The sequence below is a fragment of the Narcine bancroftii genome, chromosome 5, assembly GCF_036971445.1.
Source record: "Narcine bancroftii isolate sNarBan1 chromosome 5, sNarBan1.hap1, whole genome shotgun sequence".
Classification (NCBI taxonomy): Eukaryota; Metazoa; Chordata; class Chondrichthyes; order Torpediniformes; family Narcinidae; genus Narcine; species Narcine bancroftii.
In genome coordinates, this window is record NC_091473.1 from 68033866 (window position 1) to 68048069 (window position 14204).

At 44.3% G+C, this 14204-nt stretch overlaps 2 protein-coding genes across 14 annotated transcripts in view; one reads left to right on the plus strand and one right to left on the minus strand.

Annotated features, from left to right (window-relative positions):
* angptl1a (angiopoietin-like 1a) overlaps positions 1-4305 on the minus strand; it is a 91120-nt gene extending 86815 nt beyond the window's left edge. For 2 of the 3 annotated variants that reach the window (XM_069937729.1, XM_069937727.1), the window contains exon 1: positions 3742-4305. The gene's annotated coding sequence lies outside the window, so the exon portion shown is untranslated. The remainder of the gene's footprint in view (positions 1-3741) is intronic. The other variant, XM_069937728.1, reaches the window with a different exon arrangement.
* ralgps2 (Ral GEF with PH domain and SH3 binding motif 2) overlaps positions 1-14204 on the plus strand; it is a 486036-nt gene that overhangs the window by 319160 nt on the left and 152672 nt on the right. The window lies entirely within an intron of this gene.

Sequence of the window (14204 nt, forward strand, 5' to 3'; positions counted from 1 at the left end):
GTTGCATTTTGTTGCATCTCACTAAGACTCTGCACTCAAATTTTAAACAATCTACATCACACATGTCAAACTCAGGCCCTTGATATAATTATATTTGGCCCGCAAGATCATATCAAATATGTATTAGAGCTGGCCCGCTGGCCACCGCGCCAGTATAGCGCATGCACAGCTAATACTACAAATCCCAGAATGCTTTGCAAATGTGTTGGCACCGGCCCGTCAGCCCGCTAATCGCCCCCACCTCCTCTCTTTACTTTCATTAGCATCTGTGACCTGTCGCCCAACTCACATGTAATAAACCCCTTACGAAAAATGGCCAAACGAAAGACAGAAAACAGGACCTTTCAAGACAGGTGGGAGGCAAACTCTGACCCCAGAGTTTGATGAACTTGCATCTAAGAAGAGATGCCAAGTATCTGGTTTAGACCCAGGTGCATCAGGGTAAATCACAGTGTAGCAAGTGAAGCTTGGATTCATATTTTCTTTGGTTCATTTTGGAGTGTTCATAGTTGAAAGATTGGATTTTCATTGAAGCAAGTGTTATTTTTTTGACTTGTTGGCTTGTGAAAAAAAATACATTTAAAAGGAGCTTAAAGGGTATAGAGAAATATTATTTATTGAATATTTTATTTCTCATTTGTTAATGCTTCTTCTGGAAAGAGTTTAACCAAAACTATTATTAAACATTTATTTTAATAAGAAAAAGTTTAACATTACATATGTTGAAAGAAGAGAAAACAAGCAGATGTTGTTGAAAATTTTCAATAAATATTTAGTTTGGCCCACGACTTAGTCCAAGTTTTTAATTTTGGCCCTCTGTGAATTTGAGTTTGACACCCCTGATCTACATGATAAAGCAATTAAGGAATCACTATTTTCCAGTGATACAAACATGGGTGGTGGTTATAAGCAGTCAGATGAAAGGATAAATTTGCATTAAAGGATTGAGCAAAATGATTGAAAATATTTATATAGATGGAGAGGGAAATATCTTTGACCCAGGAAAGCATTTGTTAAAATCCCTTGAGAGTCTTCTAATGAGTTCATGGAATTGAGTTAAATTTCTGACTAAGTTGTTGGATTGGCTAAATGTCAGTCACCAACGAGCCTGCAGCAGACGTGGACATACCCCTCCATAAATCTTCGTCCGCGAAGCCAAGCCAAAGAAAAGAGAAAAGAAAAAGAAGTCGGTGAATAGGGATCTTGCGCAGGTATTAGAAATGACAGGATTTGACTTTTGTGGTAGCACCATATCAGTGTTTAGATTATAACTATTGACTGCATTTACGAATGCCTTTCTTGTTGGAATATAAGCATCTGGGTAAGCTTGTGATATGAAAATAGTTGGCATTTTAGAAAATTTAGATGAAAGGAACAAAGGACAAAAAAATGGGTTGAGTGAGTGAACAAAACAGCACATAATGAAGAAACGTGAGAGTCTGAGGACTGAAAGAGGAGAGAACAGACTATTTTCTGAATGGTGAAAAGATAGAAGCTGTGGTGAGCCAGAGGTCCATATGGGCAGGTATGATAAATACGACTAGCTTTTGAAGGACTGGAGTACAAGGGAAGAGAAATTATGCATCTTTTCAGAGGTTGGTAAAGATTTGGAGCTTTGTTTAATGTTTTTTTTAAAAAATCTGCTCCATTTTAAATCTCAGATTATTAAAATATGGAGAAAAAAAATCAGCATGACATAGTTAGGCCATAAATTAATAATTTTACTGAAACATAACACTCTTGAGGCCAGAATAGCTTGCTACTAACTGTATTTCAGTTACACTTTTGTGAGGTGCCTTGAGATGTCTTAATGCATTAAAAATGACAAAAATAAGTTGTTCACTGCAGATGGCACTGACTTTATTTGAATCCTAAGGGTTTTTAACATTTTTTGTTGGACATACAGCAGGATAGCAGGCCATTTCGGCCTGTGCTGCCCAATTTACACCAATTAGCCTACATCCCCAATAAGTTTTGAATGGTGGGAGGAAACCGGAGCCCCTGGGGAAAATCCACGCAGACATGGGGAGAACATGCAAACTTCTTACAGACAGTTGAATTAAAAAATAGTAAAACTGCTTTCAGTGATTGGAAGTGTGGCTGACAAAATAGAATGTATTCACACCTCTGCTATAGTGAAGTGGGTTGAAGTACCACTCCAGAGAATTATGCAGATGGAGTTTGCACTGTTTGAAATGCAAGATTTCCCAAAAGAGTATCAGGAAAGATATCCCTGATATTTTTTAGACTCTTGTCCCTCAAAATATTTTCTGCACTGGTGATTCTGAACTTCAGAAAATTCTTCATTGACCATGATTTGCTTTGAAATATCTTCAAGTCATGAAGATGTTGCTGTTCAAAATCATTTTTCAATCTCTAAATATACACTAATTTATTCAATAAATACAGGCAGGAGAAATTATTTATTTGTCTATTCTTGAATGAATTTCTGAAGGAGTAATGGAACTAGATTCAGTTGTAACTTTTAAAACTTCCATGGTAACTAAACTGAAAAAGAAACTGCATAGTAATGGAAAAAGTACAAAAAAGTGGGATTGTTTAGCAAAGAATTGAAGTTGATTCGAATGGCCTCTTTTTGTGCTATATAATTCAGCGATTCCCTTGCTCATGCTCTCTTGTCTGGAGCATTCTTTCAGAACAAACATTGATTTTGAATGAAACATTAAGATTAGCTAATGCATCTGCTTTCTGACCTCCACACAATGCCACTGTGAACTTTCACGTGAAGGGGTGGACAATGTTTGAGTTTCTGATTTTGAGGAAGCTCATTATGAGCTTACACCTCCACTTCAGTAGTTTGATATATAATGCTAATAATGCCTCATGCAATGTGATTATTTTTAATGGTTGGTTCGTGCTTTCTTTCCAAAGTGATAAATTAATCTTGAGTTGCCAAGTTGATTAAACAAAGATTTAAAAAATTGAACAGAACAATACTGTTTTTGGAAAATACAAGTACCCACGTAATGAATGGAATAGAATAATTTGCCAAATAATTCAGATGAATTAGCAATATTTGTGTGGCAGGGGGGGGGGGCATGGTTTGCGTAGCGATTAGTGGAAGGCTGTCACAGCACCAGTGTTGGGATATGGGTTCGAATCCTGCGCTGTCTGTAAAGACTTCGGTACGTTCTCCCCGTGTCTGCTTGGTTTTCCTTCCTCCGTTCAAAAAGCGTACCAGGGGTTGTAGGTTAATTGGGTGTAGATTGGGCGGCACGGGCTCATGGGCTGAAAGGACCTCTTACAATGTGTCTAAATTTAAATTTATTGACCAGATGCAATCTTTTTAAGGGTTAAACAATTTCTAACGGAACTGCTGGTGCGCTAAATGAGAAGAGCCCCATTCCAGCGATATAATGTATTTCTAAGTTAAATCTTACAAAGACATAGGATACTGTTTTAAGAATGAAAGCCAACATGGATGTAAAATCATTATTTTATAAAGAATTGTACATTCCAAAATAATGTCTAACTGAAATGCAAATTTTAATTTAGATATTTCCAACAAAACACCAGTTGAAATAAATACAAGATCAGAAAAAAGTAACTTTCTCAGAAGCAAACATAGACAGTGGAATAATAACTCATTCGCAAAGTGATTGAATTGTTTTAGTTTCACACTTCTCTGCATAACCCTCCCAACATTTTAGGTTGCGGAGAAAAGCACATTTAATCTCAGCTGGCTGAAAAGTTCTACTTTGTGTTCATGAAAAGACAAACCTTATTCCTCCTTGTCCAGTGCGCGTTGCAGCGACGTTTCAGAATCAAATGAGAAGCTTCCAATTAAGCAGTCTGCAGCAGTATACAAATTCGTGATAAACTCTGTCCCATGTTGTTACAGGTCCAAAAGCATTGTTTTCTGACAAAATTGTTTGCATGCAAAAGTGGCAATAAATTTGAAAGGAAAGCTGTGCCAGATTGGAGACTCAAGGTTCTGCTTTAAGTTAACAGATCACGAGACTCCCTGCTGTTGTCGTGCAATGGTCTAGTGATTTTACCGCTTCAGGGCCGGTCTCTACTAGTTGGTAGATGTGACACAGAATCAACATAAACCAGGCTGACAGTTTTCTAACGAACATCAGCATGAAGTTTATGAGAACAACCCACCTATGACGTAATAGACTCGCAGCTAATTGACCGATAGGTTTCCTTTCTCCAAAGATTTAATGCTCGGGTTCTCCAGTGAAAACATTATAGGTTCGGGATAAAGTTTTTTTTTGCGCATTTACAGTCCCAGCTCGTACTCCGACAACATGAAAAATTCATTTTCCCTCTACTCTTTCAAAAGTGATCCTGATTGCAATAAAATCAAAGCACGTAGTTTCTGAGTGACGTCTTACATCAGAAGTTTTATGTCGTATGGCTTGTCTTCAGCTCAACAAACTTTTAAAAAATTGATCAGAAAATCTGTCAAACGCCTTCAGAAACCTGTGCAATTTATCTTGAGCATGGCATGTCAATTTCTGGTTGATAAAGTGGTAATTCTTTGTGTTGCATTCAATCCAAGTATTACCGGGAATAAGCAGTGCTATGAAAATTGGTTGCCACAATAATATTGAAGTTTACATTACTTGCAGGATACGTAAGAATTAATTGAATTGATTTGTTTGTCACATGTAAATACAGCGGAAAAATGTTTTGCATGCTATACATGCAAGTTGTCCTCCACATTGTACAACAGGTAGTGAAAGAATTAAAACAAAAGTACAGAATGTAGTGTAACAAATGAAAGAAGGACTCAGCAGAAGATCTGAATGATGACCCTATGGCTGTCACAGACTTTATCAAAACAGCTGTGGAGGAGTGTATCCCCACCAGCTCCTTCATGGTTGTAGGGCACTTCCAGAAACCACAAAGACTAGGTTGAGGGAAGAATAGGCTTTAATATACAGAAGAACCTTGCTGGCCCAGATCCAGGTATAGGAATGGAGGGAAGGGAGAGGTGGCTTGATCTTTATGGCCCAGGACCACAGGGGAGGAGTCATCAGTGGGCGGGCCAACACCATATATACAGTAGTCAGCAATAACTATATACAATGAAGGAAACATATCACCACATTCATCCCTCCTTTTAAAACAGAACCCTCCCCCCCTCAGTCTTTGAACAAAGAAAAAAAAAACTGCCAGGACTAAAGATGCAGTCGCACTAGTGACCTCCTCTGTCTATGGGACCTGCGGGGAGCAGGTATGCGGGTGGTGTGCCGGGTGTCACCATCTGACTACGTGGAGAGGGTGCTGTCTGTGTGGGGGAGATGTCGGAAATGGTATAGGAGGGAGGGGCGGACAGTGCCCTGAGGGGAGCTGGCCCCGTTGGAGTGAGGTCCGCGGGGGGGGGGGGGGTATCCCAGGTGAGTCTGCCCCTAACAGTGAGTCTCATTGTGGGGTAGTGATAAACTCATGGTGGTCAGGGGTGTATGGAGTGGTTCTGGGCTCTCCAGCATGTGCCAGATCCCGGACAGGTACTGTATCCTCATGGCCGTCGGGGTACCTCACAAAAGCATACTGAGGGTTAGCATGGATGAGGTGCACCTCTTCAACCAATGGGTCAATCTTATGGCTGACGTGTCTTCGGAGCAGGACTGGGCCTGGCATTGCCTACCAGGGGGGCACTGAGGGCCAATTTGCTGACTTCCTGGGGAAGGCAAACATGCAATCATGTGGGGTGGTGTTTGTAGTGGTGCACAGGAGGGATCGGATGGCGTGTAATACCTCTGGCAGGACTGGCAGGTCCCTGGACTTCAGGGCCAGGAGTACAACCTTCCAAACATGGTGGCATTCTCCCTGGCCAATACCCCTGGGGTTATAACTGGTGGTCCTACTGGTGCTATGCCTCTGGCCAGAAAGTACTGCCGCAGCTCCTCACTCATGAACGAGGTCCCGGATCTTTGTGGATGTAATTGGGGTATGGTGGCTGAGGTCTTATCCGACTGGGAATGGCAAAGGGGAACTGGGAGTACTTGTCAATTACGTTCAGGAAATAAATGTTCCCGTTGGACGAGGGGAGGGGGCCCTTGAAATCGACACTCAGTTGTTCAAAAGGGTGAGTGGCCTTTATGAGGTGTGCCTTGTCAGGTCTGTAGAACTGCGGATTGCATTCAGCGCAGACCCGACAGCGTCTGGTCATGGATCTGACATCCTCGACAAATTACGGGAGTCCGAGTCTTGATGAAGTGGAACAGTCTCGTAACTCTGGGATGGCAAAGGGCGTTGTGTAGGGCTTGGAGACGGTTGAGGTGCATGCTGGCGCACATCCCCCAGGATAGGGTATCAGGTGGATCATTGAGTTTACCTGGCCAGTACAATGTATCATAGTTGTAGGTGGAGAGCTCATTTCTTCACCTGAGGATCTTGTCATTTTTAATTTTACCCCACTGCTTCATGTTGAACATGAAACTAATGGCATGCTGGTCCGTCAGCAGGGTAAACATTTTTCCGGCAAGTTAATGGCGCAAACCGCCTCAACAATCACCTGCGTCCTTCTTGACAGAGGAGTGCCATGTCTCAGGGCCGCGAAGGATATATGAAAAAAATGCTACTGGCCGGCCTGCCTGCCTGGTTGAGTATGGCAGCCAACGCGAAGTCGGAGGCTTCGCTCTCCACCTGGAAGGGGATGGATTCATCCACGGCATGTATCATGGCCTTCACAATGTCTCCTTGGGTTAGATGGAATGCATCCTGGGCCTCCACCGATAATGGGAAAGTTGTGGACCTAATGAGGGGGTGGGCCTTATTGGCGTAGTTGGACATCCATTGTGCATAGTAGGAGAACAGCCCCAGACACTTCTTCAGTTTTTTCAGGGTGTTTGGGACTGGGAGCTCCATAAGGGGTTGCATGCGGTCGGGGTCCGGGACAATGATACTATGTGCCACGATGCATCCAAGGAGTGCCAGGCAATTGGTATTAAAGACACAATTGTCTTTATTGTATGTGAGGTTAAGGGACTTTGCAGTTCACAGAAATTTAACAAGGTTAGCGTCGTGGTCCTTATGATCATGGCCACAGATGGTGACATCATCTCAACAGGAAAAGTCTCTGCCAGACTATGCTCCTCCACCATTTGATCCATCACCGTCTGGAACATGGAGACGCCGTTGGTGACGCCAAAGGGGACTTGAAGGAAGTGAAAAAGTTTGCCACCGGCCTTGAAGCCTGTGTAAATATGGTCACTTGGGCAGAGGAGAATCTGGTGATAGGCTGACTTCAGGTCAATGGTCAAGAATACCCAGTACTGAGCGACCTTTTTTGACCATGTCAGCTATCCAGGGAAGGGGGTATGCGTCCAGCAGGGTGAAGCAGTTTGACTCAAGTCATTTTCCATCTGGGGCTTGCTCCCACCCCTGATCACCATGAGCTGGGGTCGCCAGTGACTTGAGGTAGGAACGATGATCCCCTCTGACAGGAGTCGCTGAACCTCAGCCCAGATAAACACCTTGTCCTCAGTGCTGTAGCGCCTGCTCTTGGTAGCTATGGGGTGGCACTCCAGGGCCAGGTTTGCGAATAGTGACGGAGGGGACACCCGGAGGGTGGTGAGACTGCAGGCCGGTGCTGGGGGTGGGGGTGGGGGGGAGGTATCCGCGAGTTGTAGATTGCTTACTGTGAGGGTAGTTGAGGGCCTCGGAACGCCATCGTCACATTCCTAAACTGACTCTGGAAGTCGAGGCCCAGGAGGATCGGCACACAGAGTTGGGGCATGACCAGTAAGGAAAAGTTATCGTAACGTTCATTCCCCCACCATCAAAGTCACCACACAGTACCCACTAATGTCAGTCAGATGGTCTTTTGCTGCCAATTAAATGGAGCTTTCCATACTGTCACTACCGAAGAGACAGTTCATCTTATGTCCATTCACCTTGATCTGCCTCATGGAGTGGGCAATCGGATAAGGGCTGGCCTGGTTCAATGTAATCAATGCCAGGATCTTTGTCGGTGGCTGGGAGGCCCGAGGCACAAGATGGCAGCCTCTGTGTTGACGATGCAGTCGTGGCTGCTGAGGTCGAGGAAGAAGGCAGAAGTGACATCAGCGAAATGCAGAGGATGAAAGCGGCAACAGGTAAGATGGCGCTCCTCTCACCGTGCATGCGGTCGGCACCAGAAGTGTAGACAGGGCTTGCTCATCGGTTGTACATGCCGTGCTACTTCATGGGAGGTTCTGGCCTTACATACCCGCCGATAACGTCCCCTCTTTTCGCAGCCTGAGCAGCTAGCATCACTCGCGGGGCAGAGTCATTGCGGGTGTTTTGTCTGCCCGCAGAAATAGCACTTTGGATGTTTGATCGTCACAGCTGCCATAGTCAGGTCGGCCGTCCTCAAGGCCATCTCCCAAGATGGTGGCATTTTTGGCATGCACATGGAGGGCCTGCTTTTGCCTGTGATTGATTTCATTTAGCACTGGGCCGAGTCTAGTCTTTACCAGCAGTATGCCTGCTTCAGTGGCAACAGGTCTTCTTCGAGCAGGTGCTGCCTTATGTAGTCGGATCTCAACCCCAACGCACAGGCATCCCAGACCAGGTCTTTGATGCACTGTGCCCTGGCACAGGAGCCGTGGAACTACCCCTACAGTCTCTCTGCATTAATGAACTCTTCAGCTGACTCACCAGGCTGTTGTTTTCGGGACGCCATGAGGTAACGCGAGTATACATCGTTGAACTTCGGTTTGTAGAGGGCCCAAAGCTCAGCCATCACCTCGGCATAAATAGCACTGCTCCTAATGGCTTGGAAAGCTCTCTGGCTGACTCTTGTTTGCAGAACTTTGAACTTCTTTTCATCAGAGTCGACCAGGTTGGCAGTGGCCTCGAGTAAGTTGCTGGAGCAGCTGATTCACTGCTCGTACTGTTCAGACGCTCCTGGAGATTGGGGGTCCACTTCAGTCCACTTCTAACTGATCGGGGCGCAGCAGCTTCTCCATTACCAGAGAGATAAGTTCTGTATATTAAATTGTAGGGCACTACCAGTAACCACAAAGACTAGGCTGAGGGAACGAAAGGCTTTAATATACAGAAGAACCTTGCTGGCCCGGATCCAGGTATAGGAATGGAGGAAAGGGAGAGGTGGAGAGGGTGAGCAAATTTGTTTTTGGGAGACACTATCATGGAGGATCTTTCCTGGACAACACACTAATGGCTTTGTCAGCACCTCTACATCATCAGCAGTTTGCATGGGTTTGGTACGACATCAGAAACCCTGGGAAATTTCTACAGATGTGGGAAGTGTGCTGACTGGCTACATCACTCTCTGGTACGGGGACACCAATGCCCCAGAGTGTAAAGCCCTGAAAAAGATAGTGGACACAGTGCAGGACATCACAGGCAAAACCTTATCTGCCATCGAGAAGATCTACAGGGACTATTGCCATTGGAGAAGAACAGCATTATCAAGAATCCACACCCAGCACGTGCTCTGTTCTCGCTGTTACCATCGGGAAAGAGGTATAGGTGCCACAAGGCGCGCACCACCAGGTTCAGGAATAGCTGCTACCCCTCCACCATCAAACTCCTCAACAGTAAACTTGGACCCATTTAAGACTCTTACTTTTGCACTTTTTTTCTCTCTCTATATTGCACAGTGTATGTTTGAGTAGTTATTTTTTACAGTACCAATAGATGGTAATTCTGTCTCACCTGCAGGGAAGGGAATCTCAGGGTTGTATGTGATGTCCTGTATGTACTCTGAGAATAAATCTGAAAACTGAAACAAAAGTTCATGGTGTCATATTATAGAAAAACACACAATTAAATAGTGCAAGACATCATCTTGTACTCGTGAGAGGTCCTGTTCAAGAGTACAAGAATAGCAGGAAAGAAACTGTCCTTTAATCTAAAATTTCATGTTTTCAAGCCCATGTTTCTTCTGGATGATGGAAAGGGGCAGAAAAGGGTATGGGGGTGTGGGGAGGGCATTAGGTCCTTTCATATGTTGGGAGCTTTCCCGGGACAGTAGGAATACAAGACTGAATCAATCAAGTGGACGTTATTTTGTGTGATGGCATGAGCTGGAATTACAGCTAAAGAGGATGTATGAAAAATATTGACAAGTAACTTCATGTGGTTTTCCTTGAACATAAATGTGAGAATATAGGATTAGGTTCTATTAGAGCAGTGGTTCTCAACTTTTTTCTTTCCACTCACATACCATTTTAGGTAATCCCTATGCCATCGGTGCTTTGAGATTAGTAAGGGATTGCTTAAGGTGCTAGGTGAGTGGAAGGGAAGGTTGAGAATCACTGCTCTGGACCCAATTGTCATTGAAATATTTTGCTGTAGAAAAATTGTCATTGGCCCATTTCCTTTGGAGTGATGAAACCATGCGTGTAATGTGTCAATTAGGAACAATTAAAACTGTGGTTTTCAAATTTTTTCTTTCCACCCACCTACCACCTTTAGCAATCCCTTACTAAACACAGAGCACCTATGGCATAGGGAATACTTAATGTGGTATGTGAGTGGAAAGAAAAAGGTTGCTAACCACTGTAGAGAAATGGAAGTTTGGAGGACAATTTAGTGAACCTCACATCTTTTTCATGAAATGTATCCCAGCTTGTTTTTTTAAAAAAAGGCATATTAAAGTGCAGACTCCAACAATTATTTTCTGAAGTCTGATCATGTTGAAGTTTATTATCATCTGATTGTTTAAGTACAATCTGACCAGTGTTCTCTAGTGCTTGGTGCAAAAACATGCAAACATACATACAGCTATGTATATACAAATATAAAAAATAAATAAATATTGTTAAATAAATAGTAGCATCTTGGAGAGTTTGTATGAGCAGTTCATCAGTCATTCAGCAGTCTCACTGCCCATGGGAAGAAACTGTTTCTCAGCCTGGTACTTCTGGCTCTAATACTCCTGTATCTCTTTCCTGACGGGAGTAGCTTGAAGATGCTGCCTATGAAGTGATAAAGGTCCTCAATGATTTTGCAAGCTCTCTTCAGACAGTAGATCACATTGACAGGGGTGGGAGGAGGGAGACCCCAGTGATCCTCTCTGCAGTTCTAACAGTGTCATCAAAATTACAGATAACACAACAGTAGTTGGCCTCATCAGCAACAATGAGTCACACTACAATGAAGAGCTGGAAAATCTTGTGAAATGGTGCGAGAGCAACAACCTGAGTCACAACGTGGGCAAGATGAAGGAGATGATTGTGGACTTCAGGAGGACTGGGAACGACCACCCCCCACTACACATCAACAATTCTATTGTTAAGAGAGTGGAGAGCTCCAAGTTCCTTGTGAACGTCGCCTCACTTGTCAGGAAGGCAGAACAGCAACTGCAATTCCTGAGAAGACTGAACTGGACAAGACTACCAGCCAAGATTATGTCAAACTTTCACAGGAGCTCTATCAAGAGCGTCCTGGCCAGCTGCATCACAGTGTAATATGGTTGCTGCAGAGAATTGGATCGGAGATCAATCCACAGGACCATAAAGTAGCAGAGAGGATCACTGGAGTTTCCATCTCCCCCATTGACATGATCTACTGGGATCATTGTCTGAAGACACACAAAATCATTGAGGACTCCCTTCACCCTGCACACAGCATCTTTCAGCTGCTCTTATTGGGGAAGAGATACAGGAGAATCCATGCTGCAGAACATCCTCTTCCCACAGGCAGTGAGAATGCTGAACAACCAAAGGAACTGCTCACATGAACCATCTGAGACTCTCGTATGTACAAAAGAATATTTATTTATTTGAATAAATGAAATACTTGTCCTGCATGTGTGTTATGTCTGGTTGTGTGTCTCCAGGTTTTGCACTGAGGACCAGAAAGCAATGTTTCGTCAGATTGTACTTGTATGATCTCTCTTCTTTTCTTTCTCTCTTTGGCTTGGCTTCGCGGATGAAGATTTATGAAGGGGTAATGTCCACGTCAGCTGCAGGCTCGTTTGTGGCTGACAAGTCCGATGCAGGACAGGCAGACACGGTTGCAGCAGTTGTAAGGGAAAATTGGTGGGTTGGGGTTGGGTGTTGGGTTTTTCCTCCTTTGTCTTTTGTCAGTGAGCTGGGCTCTGCGGTCTTCTTCAAAGGAGGTTGCTGCCCGCCGAACTGTGAGGTGCCAAGATGCACGGTTTGAGGCGATATCAGCCCACTGGCGGTGGTCAATGTGGCAGGCACCAAGAGATTTCTTTAGGCAGTCCTTGTACCTCTACTTTGGTGCACCTCTGTCTCGGTGGAGAGCTCGCCACATAACACGATCTTGGGAAGGCGATGGTCCTCCATTCTGGAGACGTGACCGACCCAGCTCAGTTGGATCTTCAGCAGCGTGGATTCGATGCTGTCCGCCTCTGCCATCTCGAGTATTTCGAATGACTAGACTTGACTTATGGTCCTGTGGATTGACCTCCAATCCAATGCTCCACAAAATCCGACCACACAATGATGCAGCTGGCCAGGATGCTCTCGATAGAGCTCCTGTAGAAAGTTGACAAGATGGTGGCCATTACCTTGCCTGCTTCACTCTTCTCAGAAAGTGCAGTGGCTGTTATGCCTTCCTAACTAGTGCTTGTCCGGTATAAGTTACTTCTTAAGAGAACTCCAAGGAACTTGGTGCTCTCTAACTCTCACCACTACCGAGCTATTAATTTGTAGAGGAGGGTGGTCATCCCTAGGCCTCCTGAAGTCCACAGTCATCTCCTTTGTCTTGTCCACATTGAGATTCTGGTTATTATTTTTACACAATATGAGATTTTCCACCTCTTCTATGCAGTGCAACTCATCATGCTGCTGATGTGGCCACCTACTTTCATATAATCTGCAAACTTGATGATTCTGTTGGACATGAATCTGCCGTTGCAGTCTTGGGTCAGTTGCATGCACAGAACCCAGCTGATAGCACAACCCTGAAGTGTGCCAGTGGTCTTAATGATGGTACTCTGTTGCCAACATTCTGCTACCGACCCAGAAAGACGGCCCTTAGGGCATCCAGAATCCAGAGAGGGGTACTGAGTCCCAGCAAGGACAGCTGCTCCACCATCCTCCGTGGAATGATCGTATTAAATGCCAAGCTGAAGTCAAAAAAACAGCAGCCTAACTTATGAGGCATTGTTCTTCGGGGGGTCAGAACGCAGTGGAGGGATGTCCTTTATTGTCATGTAGTACATTTAAAATATAATATATACTTCAACTTTGCGTATGCCATAAAACAAACAGAGTTATCATGAGTATTGCCTGGCACCCCTAATAATAGGAGGAGAAGCAAAAGCGTGTCCCTTCAGAGACAATGCAACACTCCCACAACCTCTGCAGCTGCACTAACTCGAGTTCAAAAAATCAGCAACCTGAGCTCCAGATACAATCAAGAAGCCTTCAGCATCCAAGGCCTTTCAGAAGCCCTTCTTTCCCCCACCACTCTTTTGAATAGTGGTTCTGATACCTAGTTCCCATGAGCCAGTCTCCACCAGCCTGCAGCCTGTGGAGGTCCTTCAACCGCAATTCACCTGTATGAGACCTTCAACTGCAGGTTGCCTGCAGCCTGTGTGGACCCTTCAGCTGGTTGAGCCCTCGTTGGTCCACTGCTGTGGTCATCATCCTCAAGGATTGTTTCCTATGCTCTCCTTCTCAACTAGGGTTCTCTTCGTTTCTGGTGACCTACTCCCCAGAGTCTGCAACCCCACATTGTACACTGTCCAGCACAAGTTGAAGGAGTTTAAAAAATACTCTGCTAGCTACATTAACAGGCCATTTACAGTCCATATGGTGCCATCGGCATTGGGACTGGACTGTATGACCCTGCGGATCTGCACTGTGTCTCTGTTTCCTGCTGTTCTGGGTCTGCACCAGCAGCAGTACTGCCTTTTTTTCTAAATTGAGATTTTTTTAGAAAATGAAGGGGTTTGACAAATGTCATGCATTCTTGGCATCTTTATGAATTTTAGCTAAGCTTTTGGCCACTTTAATCAGGAAAGTGGTACACAAGATTGATTACATGATATCACTGGTGGCCTTGGCCTTGGTTTAGACTGATTTTGAGAAGTCTTTGATAAGAAAAATGAGGAGTCATCTAATTGTTTTTACACCATTATCTCTGGGTCGACCCAGCTTCATCCTAATTTGAAAACTTAAGATGCATTAATAAGGTATGCCGGTTGGAGGCTTGATTACCTCTGGATATTGCTAAATAATAGACAGGAAATGAGTAGTTGATAGACTGGGGACTGAAAATAGCAGAAAAAACTAGCTTGAAGG